Genomic DNA, 13,088 nt, shown 5'->3' on the forward strand with positions numbered 1-13,088 from the left:
AATAATCCTCAGTTCATCCAACTCCAGTTCCAGTTCCCTAACTCGTTCTGTGAGGAGCAGGATCTGACTGCATTTCCTGCAGATGAAGTCGGCAGGAGTATCGGTGGTCACCCCTACCTCAAACATCCTGCAGGAGGAACATTCCACTGCCTGCGCTGCCATTACTCTACACCTCGTCTCCGAAAACAAGAACACTGAGTAGCTTACCTGTGGACTTTAAAGTTAGGTTAGAGGAGGAGGATGGGAGGGAGGCCCTACTGTGTAGGGCCTGGGGACTAGAACACACCCACTCAAATATCAATCACTTACCTCCCCGACCAGCTCTGCGCTCCAACTTCACTTCCGCCCAGCTCGCGCCGCTCTCTGCTGTGAGAAGACCGTTGGCGTTGAGGTAAGTTCCTTATATATTAGTCACTTACCTTCCCGACCAGCTCTGCGCTCCAACCTCACTTCCGCCCAGCTCGCGCCGCTCTCTGCTGACACAGAAAGAGTTCACTCAACCCATAATATCTGTCCGGGTTGAAAAAAGTATTATCAAGCTTTTCCTACTGTTCAGATCCTAGTCCATAGCATTGTTAGCAAGTACATATCAGCATTATTGCAATGTGGTGAGAATTTCTGTCTTACTCGCTTCTTCCGACTCCAACACCCTTACGTCATAAACATTCTCTTCAACTTCCCACTGATCCATTCCATCACTTACATTAAATCTATCTCTTATTTCTACTGCTAACTGAAATAGGTCACTCCTATCCATTTTATTCAGGCCGCTTATAATTTCATACATATTGATTCAGCCTCACTCCAGCTCCCAAGTTATGAGCAGGAGTGGGGTTCAACTGAATTTTAAAAGGCAAACAAAGCAACAAGCAGGCCTATTGAACTCACATCCAAAAACATGAACTGTCTGTATCTAATGAGCCTCCTGTGACCCATTAAAACTAAATGCTTTTTGAGAGATGAGAAAGCCAATTCAATCTTTCCTGGCAACATCCTTGTAAATCTCAGTTGTGTCCCATTGGGTGCAATCATATTCTCCCTGTAATTCAGTGGCCAGAACTGTACACAGTATTCTAATTGTGACCTAACAGTTCGACAGAACAATTTTACCACAAGATCCTTGTGTCTTATATTGTGTCTTTAGAATTAATGTAAAAAGTCCCATCTGTTTCCTAACAATTTGTTCTGTCAATTTTGAGCATCAACAGCCATGGAATCCAGAATCTCTCCCTCCACACTTCTCATAATCCTGCAACTTGTTGTCAATTCTCTTGCCTTCTAACCTTTCTCATTTATTACAGCAGACTTCTCTGGACTGCATTCTATTTTCTGAACAGCTGACTGCTCCAATGATATCTTCCTACCATTCACATCTTTCTTCTTCATTCTTAACCTCTGTTTGCATCACGCTGAGATTTGCAATACATCACTTTAACTCACTAGAATGTAACGCCTGAAGCCAACAATCTCTGCAGATTGGTTTTACAGTCTTTCTGTGTTTTCCTCCTACAAATTCCATCCATTGCTGTTCTAAACAGCTTAAGTTTAACCTTAGCATTGACCTTGACCTTCCTTTGGTAGATCCGTTTTATCTGATTGGATGTAACAGCAGTCAAAAACTCCAATCCATGGAGAAATTGCTTGTCAACTTGTTAAAAAGATACTTTTGCCACATCGATCTTTCACTCAGAAGCTTAAACAATCAGATTCTGATACAAAATTAGAATATGAGGCTTACAATGATTTTTTTAAAATAACTGACCTTCGGTAATAGCTTATGTGTGACTAAATTAAAGGCATTTTAATGATGATCATTTTTCTTAATACCTCAGGCAAAATCCTTCAATTGCAGTATCTGATTGACAATCTTATTTAATAGAGATGTACTAGGTAGGCTTGTTAGGTATTTTAATTAACCGATCTGCTCAGCCAAGATTTGTATTTCCTTTATTTATTATCTAATTGCTTCCTGAACAGAGCTTTCTCATCCCCCCAAAAATATTCAATTTTAACTGGTCACAGGAGGCTCATTAGATGCAGGAGATTCATATTTTTGTAGGTGGGTTCAATAGGTCTGCCTGTTGTTTTGTTCCATTTTAAAATTCTGTTGAATCACACACTCTGCCTGCAAGTAGAGAGTGGCCATTCGAATTGTCAGTTCCAGCACCTTGTTTGAAGCTGATGGTTTGTCTGGTTTGTGTTCCTATTTACCAAACTTTGATTTGTTGGTTAGATAACACTGATTGGCTTGCTATGCCATTACAGAAATCATTTTAAGGGTCCATGTCACAGCAGAAGGAGAGGTGAATGGAAATGTTTTACTGTTATCCTCTTCTGCCTGTAACATAGGGGATTTTTAATGTTTCTTAGTTTTATTTATTTCCTGTTTTGAAATATATAGTATTGTGTTTTTAACACACAGATTAGAAATGGAAGCAATTAGTTTGGCCTTTCACACCTAGTCTGCCATTTAACAGATCAATGCTGATCTATTTGTGTTCCATATGCCACATTCCAATCTATTTCCTGTTTAATGATCTATGGGAAATACTTTAATTTTAAAATAAAGTAGGGTTTATTTATACATTCAAAGTCCAGAAGTAATAGTTGTTCTGACATTCACTCATGCACATAGCAACATTATGATGTCCACGTGAAATGGCAAAAGCATACCTGGCTATGGACCAAGTGCTGAAAATGTGTTGCTGGAAAAGCGCAGCAGGTCAGGCAGCATCCAAGGAACAGGAGAATCAACGTTTCCTTCTTCAGGAATCCTGAAGAAGGGCTCATGCCTGAAACATCGATTCTCCAGCTCCTTGGATGCTGCCTGACCTGCTGCGCTTTTCCAGCAACACATTTTCAGCTCTGATCTCCAGCACCTGCAATCCTCACTTTCTCCTATGGACCAAGTGGAAATTGGGACAAGAAAAGTTAAGTTGCTATTTTTGACCAGCATGGATCTGATGGGCTGAAGGACCTTTTTCAGTGCTTTAGATCTCTATGACTATGACATAAGTATACAAAGAAGAGAAATAAAAAAAATCACATTTCCATATGATCATTAAAAGAAAGACATTGTGTTATTCTATATGAATTAGGGCCCAAAATGTTGTGTCTGGTGAATTCTTTCAATTGACTGTTCTGGCAAATGATGGGCCAATCATCTTCAGTTACTTCATCAATGACATTTTCTGCATCATAGGATCAGAAATAAGGAATTTTACAGATGATTGATTGTACATTATTCAGTATGACTCATCACTCTTCAAATACTGCAGCAGTCTACGTACAAATGCAGCAAGACCTGAAAATATCCAGGCTTGGCTGACAAGTGGCAGCCAATGATCATCTCTAATAAAAGGAAATATAACCTTCACTCCTTGACATTCAATGGCGTTGTCATCACTGAACACCCATTATTGATATCCTGGAGGTCACCATTGATCAGAAACTGAACTGGGCTAGCCATATAAATGCAGTGTCTACAAGAGCAGGTCAGAGGGTAGGAATATTGCAGGGAGTAACTTATCGCCTGCATTCCCAAAGTCTGTTGACCATCTACAAGACTCAAATCAGGAGTGTGATGGAAGATTTTCTATTTGCCTTACTAAGTGCATCTTCAAAAACTCAAACAGATTGTAACCACCTGCAGAAAAACAGCCTGCTTGATTGGCACCACATCGACAAACAACCACTTCAGCTCACTTGACAGTGCCTTCCAAATCCGTGGCCACTATCATCGAGAATGACAAGGGCAGTATATATATTGGAAACAGCACGATTTGCAAGTTCCCCTTCAAAGCCACTCACTATCCTGCCCTGGAAACAAAGTGCTGTTCCTTTAGGATCATTGCTTCACAATGAGAACCAGTTCACTTTTCCAATATAATCTATCTCACTTGGCATGGTGATAGTGTTATGCAACATGACATAGGGTATCTTCAATGTGAAGACAAGATTCTCCTCCTCAAGAACTTTGTGATGGTCACTCCTACCAACATTTTCTGAAATGAACCTATCTGCAACAAATAGATTGGAGGGGATGAGGTTAAGTCTGTTTTCTCTCTTGGCTCCAATATCATCTACCACATACATAGTCTAGAAACTATGTCCTTTAAGAGTTAATGATTGGTAGTGCTGCCAAGACATTCTTCATGATAAGCATTGAAGTTCCCCCACCCAGAATAGAGTCTGTGCCCTAGGCACCCTAAATGCATCTTCCATGTGGTGTTCAGCATGGAGGAAGACTGATCAATCGCTGGGGTGCAGTGTACTGTGTGCTAATCAGCAGGAGGTTTCCTTGTCCATGGTGCTATAAGACTTCACGGGGTCTAAAGTCAATGTTGGGACCCCCAGGGCAACTCTCTCCAGACTGTATATCACTGGGGCTGTCCTAGGACAAGATAGACCCAGGGATGGTGATAGTGGTATCTGGGATATTTTCTGTAATGTATAATTCCATGAGTATAATATGTCAGATTGTTATATTCAGCAATAATAAAGCATGACAATGAATGTTTACTCTGCACAAGGATTTCCCAACAAATAAAAACAATAAGAAAAATTTGAAGGGATGGATTAGCCATCATGGTTAAAAAGGCAAATGTAGAATAAAATTCAAAGACATCTAATTGTGTAAAGATTGGTGGCAGTCAGCACAGTAGTCAAATAATAAAAAAATTTGCAAAAAGATTAAAGAGTACGAGAGAAAGTTAGCTATAATCACAAAAACAAGAAGGAAACATTGCTTTAGGCATTTAAAATGGAAAATGTATTAAGAAAATATGTGTTGATCCTAATGAGTCTGGGAATTTAATAATTAAGAATAAGGACATGGCAAACAAATTGAACAGATATTTTCAGTGGGTTTTCACCAGAGAGGATACAAGCAACATCTGGAAATAGCTGTCAGAATTGAAATTGTAGGAATTCCAGAAGTCAGCAATTCAAAGGGATGGAGTAACTCAAGAAAATTACTATTACTCGGGAAGTAGTACTGAGTAAATTGTTGGAACTGTGAGTTGAAAAGTCCCCTCATCCCTAATGGATTTCATCCATGGGTCTTAAAAGAAATAACTAGTGAGGTACTTCTCCCCCAGGACAAAGTGATGATTTAGTGGTACATGTAAAGAAACACTGAACTCTCTTGTCCCCAGGCGTGCCTGTGCGACATAATAGCCATACATGCTTACTGCTCTTTGTCTCTATCTGCAGAGCAGTGCAATCCAAGAAGCTGACTGAGCAGAGGAGGAGAAGGAGTGATTGGGGTCATTTCCCGAAAGCTGGTGAGAATGTGGTATGGCTTTGGAAGTTCTGAATCATACAAAAAAATGTCTAATCTTGCAGGCAAAACGATATGCAGCAAACCAGTTCCCCATTCTCCCTTCCTGCAGAAACCCAATGCCTACAGAGGCCCACACCACCTGTAATTCTGTCAACTGATGTGATGAATGAATAATTCTTGTCTATCAATGTAAAGGGTAGATGCCCACTGCACGCACTTGCAAATACACTGCCATAGACCTGGCTCCTTGCAGTTAATTTCCCACAGTCCATTCTGACAACAGTGGATGAGGTTCGATGACATGACCTGGGAAGTGGAGAATCAAGTATTATTGATGGCGGCAGAATCCACTAATTGACATTAACAGCCCTTCCCTCTCAGCAATCGCTCCCAATGAGGAGTTACAAGACCACATGAGCTTTTAACCAACACTTAGTTCTGCTATTTGTGTGTTCAGTAGGTTCAAGGATCTTCCATACTGCTGAAAGAGATTATAATTCATATCCTATAAGGCTTTTTCATTAATTTCTCTTCACTTTGAATAAGGAAGTGTTTTATTGGGTAATTTCGCTGGTAAACAGAGTTGGCAAAGCTATAATCAGTGGGAGCTGTTGTTTTTTCTGGGGGTTGCTGCAGATCATTCCAGTCACTCACACTGAAGAATGATACTGGTGATAGCACTTCAAAGAGGAAGTCATCTGCTTCAAAATGATGGCATCAAGCAGGTGATTCAGCTGTACGTCCCACAGTACCCTCCCAACTATTCTCTAGCTATTCTCCATTTACATATCACTCTGTTGTTATATATCATCCACCGTTACACATCACGCCAGTTACACAGCATCTATTGCACATCACTCACCAGTTTAACATCACTCTCCCGTTACACGTCACTCTTCTTTTACACATCTCCTGTTACTCACCAATCCCATTATACATCACCTATTACACTTCAAACTCCTGTTACACAGCACTGTCCTGATACACATCACTCTCTTGGTACACATCACTCTCTTGTAATACATCTTCTGTTACACAACTCTTTCCCATTAAACATCACTTTCCTGTATTCTATTACATGTCATTGTCCAGTTAAACATCAGTCTCTTGTTACATGTCTGTTACACAACATTCCCATTATACATCACAGATTGTGGCAATCTCCTGTTACACATCACTCTCCCATTATACGTCACTCTCCTTTTAAAATTTCAGAGCTGAACTGATATTGTTCATTTCACTGGCTAAAATTACATCCTGTGCAGAGCACACATACTGAAGTGCTAACAAAAGTTTGAAAACAGTAAAATCAACATTTCATTGACATTTTAATGATTTAATCTGGAAACCAATTGACATTTGAATAGTGAGCTTGGAAGGATGCCTGTTGTGGAGGACATGTACAGAGAGAATTGGATTATTAGCCTGTGGTTTGACAACCTACACACTAGATCCATGAGAATTCCATACTGTTCTAACATTAAATCAAATTAAGAAATGTTCACAGTGTAACTCTTTCTCCCATTGAAGACTTATGAGTCCCGATTGTCTTCAAAAGGAAAATGCAATGTTTATCCCTCGTTCACTTTATATTCACTGCAAAGTTGGCAGTGGCATTTGTGAAGAACTATGTAGCTACCCCAAGTGATTGATGTTCTTAATGTACTTTCTGAGGCAGTTGTTAAGTATGTACTGTGCCCAACTGTGATAGATGGGCTGACAAAGCTTGTGCTCTTAGTTAATGCACTGGTTCCCAATTCTTCAGGATTGACTGCCGAGTGAACTGACAAATTTGTACAACTTTTAACTGGCTTGCTTCAATCTCATTCATTCAGTCAGTTCCTCACCAATAGCTAACTACAGTATAAGAATATTTCCTTCATGATCCCTTCCATTGATGGTCTGAGAACAACAGACCTGCCCTGTGGTGTCCTGTCACCATTTTTTGTACTGTCCGAGAGACTGCACCCTCTGCACTGATTTTAAATTCAGTAAACTCCAGCAACTCATGGAGAAACAGAATGGACTGAGGAAATGGACAGCATTTTACTTAAGAAGTTGCAAAAGCAAGCGAAAGGAAATTAATCCACAATTAATCATTCCTGAAGAAGATAATTAACCAAGTGGGAGAGGAGAACAGGTTATCCTTTCAAAGAGAGTTCAATTGAAAAAAAAGCCCTCTGATTTGAGACAAATTCAAATAAATCTGTGTCAGATGTGGGAGTAATTCTAACCCATTGGGGGTGGCTGGACTTGGATCAGGTGAGAAGTTAAAACTTGAAAACTTTCTTTCCAACTCCATCCCATCTCACACAATCACAGAATCGTTATGGCACAGAAGTAGCCATTTGGCTCACTGTGCCAGCACTAAATCTTCAAACTAACATTACTATCTAATGCCAATCTCCTGCATTTTTGTCCATGTCTTTGCATATGATTTCTATTCAAATAATCATCCAATGCCTCAAGTGAATCTCCGTCCACCACAGGCACAACATTCCAGACCCTAACAACTTGCTGTGTCAAATAACATTTGTTTAATATAACCCTTACTTTCTTTGTACATCACTTTAAATCTATGCTGTCTCATTCTTTCTTTCTTTGACCAGCCTCTCCCTATCTACTCTGTCCAGTCTGCTCATGATTTTGGAAATCTCCTCACAGCCTTCTTCTCTCCAAGGAGAGTCCAAACTTTTAGAGATTATCCTCTTCACTGACATTTCTTGTTCCTGAAACCATTCTTGTAAATCACTTCTACACTCTCTCTAATGTGTTCACATCTTTCCTATGATGTGGCGCTGCAAAGCATACACAACACTCCATTTGAGATTAAACAAGTATCTTGTGCAAGTTCAACTTCAGCTAATTGCTCTCAGAGTTATTGAGTCATACAGCATGGAAACAGACCCGTCTGTTATGGACCAAGCCAGATCCCCTCAAAATATTTTAAGAAAGTAGCCTAGAATCTAACTTTTTCTTATTTTAAAGGCAGGTGTGAGGGGTGTGTTCGAGGCGTGATGCAACTGGTGAAACCTCTCGGCATTAAGCAAAATAGAATGTATTGAAACGTGAATAAAAAAAGTGGAATTTAGAATAATTTAACTACTGGACCCAAAACAGCAACTTTTACTAACTAACTGTTCCAATACGGTAACATTCCATAGACACAACACAGGCAGGAGGTAGCAGAATCCAGAGAGAGATTTCAGAAGACAGTCAGAGGAATTCTTTATTGAAGCTTGCAACACCCCCGGATTCACACATCTTATGACTGCTACAGCTGAAAAAAACAAACTAGTTAAAAAACTGAACTGGGAGAACTGGCCACTCCCCTTCCATTGTTAAACTAGACTGTTTGGAACCAGTGCCCTGTTTGGAACCAGAGCCTTTATGACCTCTCTTAAAGAACACCAAAGACAAAATAATCTTTTTAAAGTGACAGCATCATCACACCTCCCCCTTAAAAAAATACAAAGATGGCTTAATTTTAAAACTCTAACAGTCTTACACTGTTAGTACACTACTATTTCAGTCCATTTACTCCGGCCATCGAACACCTCCCATTTTGCTTCATCCAAGTCTAGACAACACATCAGCAATTATGTTTTCTCGTCCTGCTATGCGTATAATTTCAAAATTGAAAGGCTGCAGCAATATGCTCCATCTAAACAGTCTGTAATTGTTGTCCTTAAATTTATCCATAAACTTTAATGGGTTATGGTCAGTAAATATGATAGAATTCCTACAGTGTGGAAACTGGCCATTTGGCCCAACAAGCACACTGACCCTCCAAAGAGTAACCCACCCAGATTCAAACCCCTAACCTATTACTCCACATTTCCCATGACTAATGCACCTAACCTATACATTCCTGAACACTATAGATAATTTAGCATGGCCAACTCAATTAACCTGCACACCTTTGGACTGTGGGAGGAAACCGGAGCAAACCCACGCAAACACGTGGAAAATGTGCAAACTTTACACAGACAGTCGCCCAAGTCAGGAATCGAACCCGGGCCCCATTAGGCAGCAGTGCTAATCATTGAGCCACCGTGCCATCACATATGATTCTCTCAGACTCATTACTGGCAATGTAAATGTGGAAATGTTGTCATGCTGTCACCAAGCCCAAGTTCTCCTTCTCAATTGTAATATTTGTGTTGATGAATATTCAATTTCCTGCAGCAATATCCAATAGATCTTTCTATCTTCTCATCATCTTCTTGTAAGAGTACAGCACTGACACCCACATCACTCACATTGATAGCCAACTTGAATGGCTTTGCGTAATTAGGTGTAGCTAATACCGAGGCAGGTTAACACAGCTTTCAGGCTTTCAAATTCCTTCTGACACTCCACTGTCCACTGAAACTTTCTGCACTTCTTCAATAAGTCAGTGAGTGGAGCAGCCAAACAGGTCAAATATGGCATGAATTTCTGATAAAACCACTCAATCCCAGGAATCGTAGTGCAGGTCACTTTGTCGATGGTATGAGAAAGTTTCCAAAAACCTTTGTTATCATGTTCCATGGGGCTATCTGTCCATGTCTGGTAACATAGGCCAGGAATGTGACTTGGACTTTGGAAAATTCACTCTTATCTTTGTTTATCACCAAGCCCACCTCCCGAAGTTGATCGAATAATTCCAATAAATGCTGCAAATGTTCCTTTCGCGTGTGACTAAAAATCACCAAGTCGTTGATGTATACCACACAATTGGGTAATCCAGAAATCACTTTATTGGTTAGTCTTTGAAATATGGCTGCCGTATTTTTAATACCAAATGGGGTATAACTTTAAATTGGGATAGTTCATTCAATGTTACAAAAACCAAAATTGTCTTCGCTTTTTCGGACAAAGGTCCTCTGAGTATCCTCTGAGTAAGTCCAACTTAGAAATATCAGTTGTTTGTCCCACCTTCTCAATACAGTCTTCCAAATGAAGGATATCAATCAGACTTTGTAAACACATTCACTTTGCGATAGTCTACACATAATTGTTTGGTTTGGGTGCCATTAGTATGGGTGAGCTCCAGTCACTGCAACTCACCTCAATTATGTTGTCTTGGATCATGTGTTCAATCTCTTTTTGAACCTGTGCCAACTTTAGAGAGTCAAGTCCATAATAATGTTGCTTAATTGGAACAGCATTTCCTATATATATATCATGCATAAATAGATTAGTACTTACCAGCTTATTTCCCCATACCTCCCCCACGTGTTAGTAATAACTTTTTCAGGTCATTTTGAATTTCTTCTGGAAGGTAACTCAATAACTTATCCCAATTTTTGAGAACTTCCTCATTGCCCAATTTAATTTGAGGAATGCCCAATTTAGTATCCTCTGAACTTGGTTCTTCACTCCGTGTTGTAATCAGTAACATATTCTCCTTTGAGTTTCCAACCTGTCTAAATACCGTTGGAGCATATTCACATGACACCTTCGGTGAGATTTCTTTTATCTGGAGCCCTTATCAAATAATTCACATCACTTAACCTCCTTTCAATTTCATAAAGTCCACTAAACATAGTTTGTCAAGGTTAACCTATCACTGGAAGTAACACTAATAATTTATCTTCATGAGCAAAATTGCGAGCTTTTGATTTCTTGTCTGTTTCCTGTCTCACTATATGCGATGAGCTTTTTAAAGCCAACTCTCCCACTCTATTTAACTGTTCCCTAAAATTTGACACAAAGTCCAAATATGTGGTCTCTGAATTCTGACTCATTGATTTCTCTTTAATTAAGTTCAGTGATCCTCTCACCTCATGCCCAAAAGCTAATTCAACTGAAACTGAATTTGGTTGATTCCTTTGGTTCATCCCTAATGGCAAGATGTACAAATGGAATTTGTTGATCCCAAACATCTGGATAGTCTTGATTATAATCCCTTCACATGATTGTTAAAGCCTGATACCATCTTTCTAGTGTTCTCTGTGATTCTGGATGGTACACAGTAGATTTGAATTGTTTTATCCCTAAGCTACCATAACTTCCTTGAATAATTTTGAAGTAAAATTTGACCCTTGATCTGATTGTATCTCTGTGGGTAATCCATATCTAGTGAAACATTTGAGTAACTCTTCTGCAGTCTTTTTAGCTGTGATATTACATAATGGAATGGCTTCTGGAAATCTAGTAGACACATCCATTATTGTCAGCAAATACTAATTCTCACTTTTTGGTTTAGGGAGGGGTCCTACGTTATCAATTGAGATCATTGCAAAAGGTTCCTCAAATGCAGGAATGGGTATTAAAGGTGCTGGTTTCATTACTTGCTGCAATTTTCCAAGTGACATGTTTGGCAAACTTCAGCTATATCCTTGTGCAGTCCAGGCCAGTAAAAATGTTTTTGTATTTTAGATTGAGTTTTTCTTTGCCATAAACGACCTCCTACCGATAGTTCAAGTGTTACCCGTAACACCACTTTTCTATAACCCATTGGTAATACAACTTGATGAACTTCTGCCCATTTGTTATCTGCTTGATTATGTGATCACCTGCATTTCCTCATCATGACATCATTGTTAAGATAGTAACATTCGGAAATACACTCAGATTCTTCTTCTGTGTATGCTTTTGATACAATTTGATACAACTGGCTTTGTTTTTCATGTTTCTGTTGTAACTCAGTTAACTTCTCTGAGCTAAAAATATCCAGTTTGTCCTCCACTTTTTCTTGTTTTTCTCAACCGTTCAATCAAACATGGTCTCTGATAATTCTACTTCAACTTCCTTGTTTGTATTCTTTGATTTCTCCTCCTGTTTCAACCGGAGGCTTTTTGACCTTGTTATCACAGAGTCTCAGGATATACTTCCTGTAATACCTTAGTTACCTGATTTGCCACTGGCTTTTCAACCACTGTAGACAGCACTCCTACCTGTGATCCAGCTATATCATTACCAAGAACAAACTGTATTCCTGGAGCTGAAAGTTTCTCCAGTACTCCTACCATCACATCTCCACTTTTCAGTTGTTACTCTGACTTCACTCAACATGTTGGAGCACTTCTCATCTCACCATGAATTCCACTTTTTCTGAAAATCGTCCTTCAAGTTACATATCTCCAATTAAAGACTGACATGATCCCGTATGTCTTAATACTGTAATTTCTTTACCTGTTACTCCTGGCCTAAGCGAGTAAACCTTACCCTTACAAGTAAATGATTTAAGAAGGGTTGGCACTTCCTTCTCAGCCAACCTCTGACCAGGCTGTACATTTTGGTGCAGCTTTTTAGCCTTCACTGTGCTTTCCTTTACCACTTTAACAAAATTCCCTGGCTTATCCTGTTTTCCTACATCCATCTTCCCAATGCTTTTTCTAACCCACCGACACTGTGACTTCATGTTGCCTACTTTATTGCAATGTAAATACCTGAGTTTTTAACTTCTCTTTCCCCTTCATGGGTTTCCTTTTCACCCTATGGTAAATTATCTTTATTATCTTCACTGAGATCTACTTTTCCTTTCCCACATGAGGATTTCTCGTTTCCCCAATTTCTATCCCTCGCAGATTAAAATTGATGTCAGAAGCCAAACTTTGATTTATGAATCAACTCGTAACCACCAGCTATTTCAGCTGCTAATCGTGCCATTTTAACTGTCTGCTGTTTCACATGAGTTCTCATTACCTCAGAAAGTGAGTTTTTGAACTCCTCCAAAATAATTGTCTAAGATAATCGTATGTTTAATCTATTTTTAATACTCTTATCCACCTATCAAAATTACTTTGTTTGATCCTTTCAAACTCAATGTATGCTTGACCATGTTTCCTCCTTAGATTCCTGAAACATTGTCTGT

This window comes from Chiloscyllium plagiosum, unplaced genomic scaffold (assembly GCF_037043375.1).
Source record: "Chiloscyllium plagiosum isolate Xiang-an unplaced genomic scaffold, Cpla_swu_hap1 HiC_scaffold_37, whole genome shotgun sequence".
NCBI lineage: Eukaryota > Metazoa > Chordata > Chondrichthyes > Orectolobiformes > Hemiscylliidae > Chiloscyllium > Chiloscyllium plagiosum.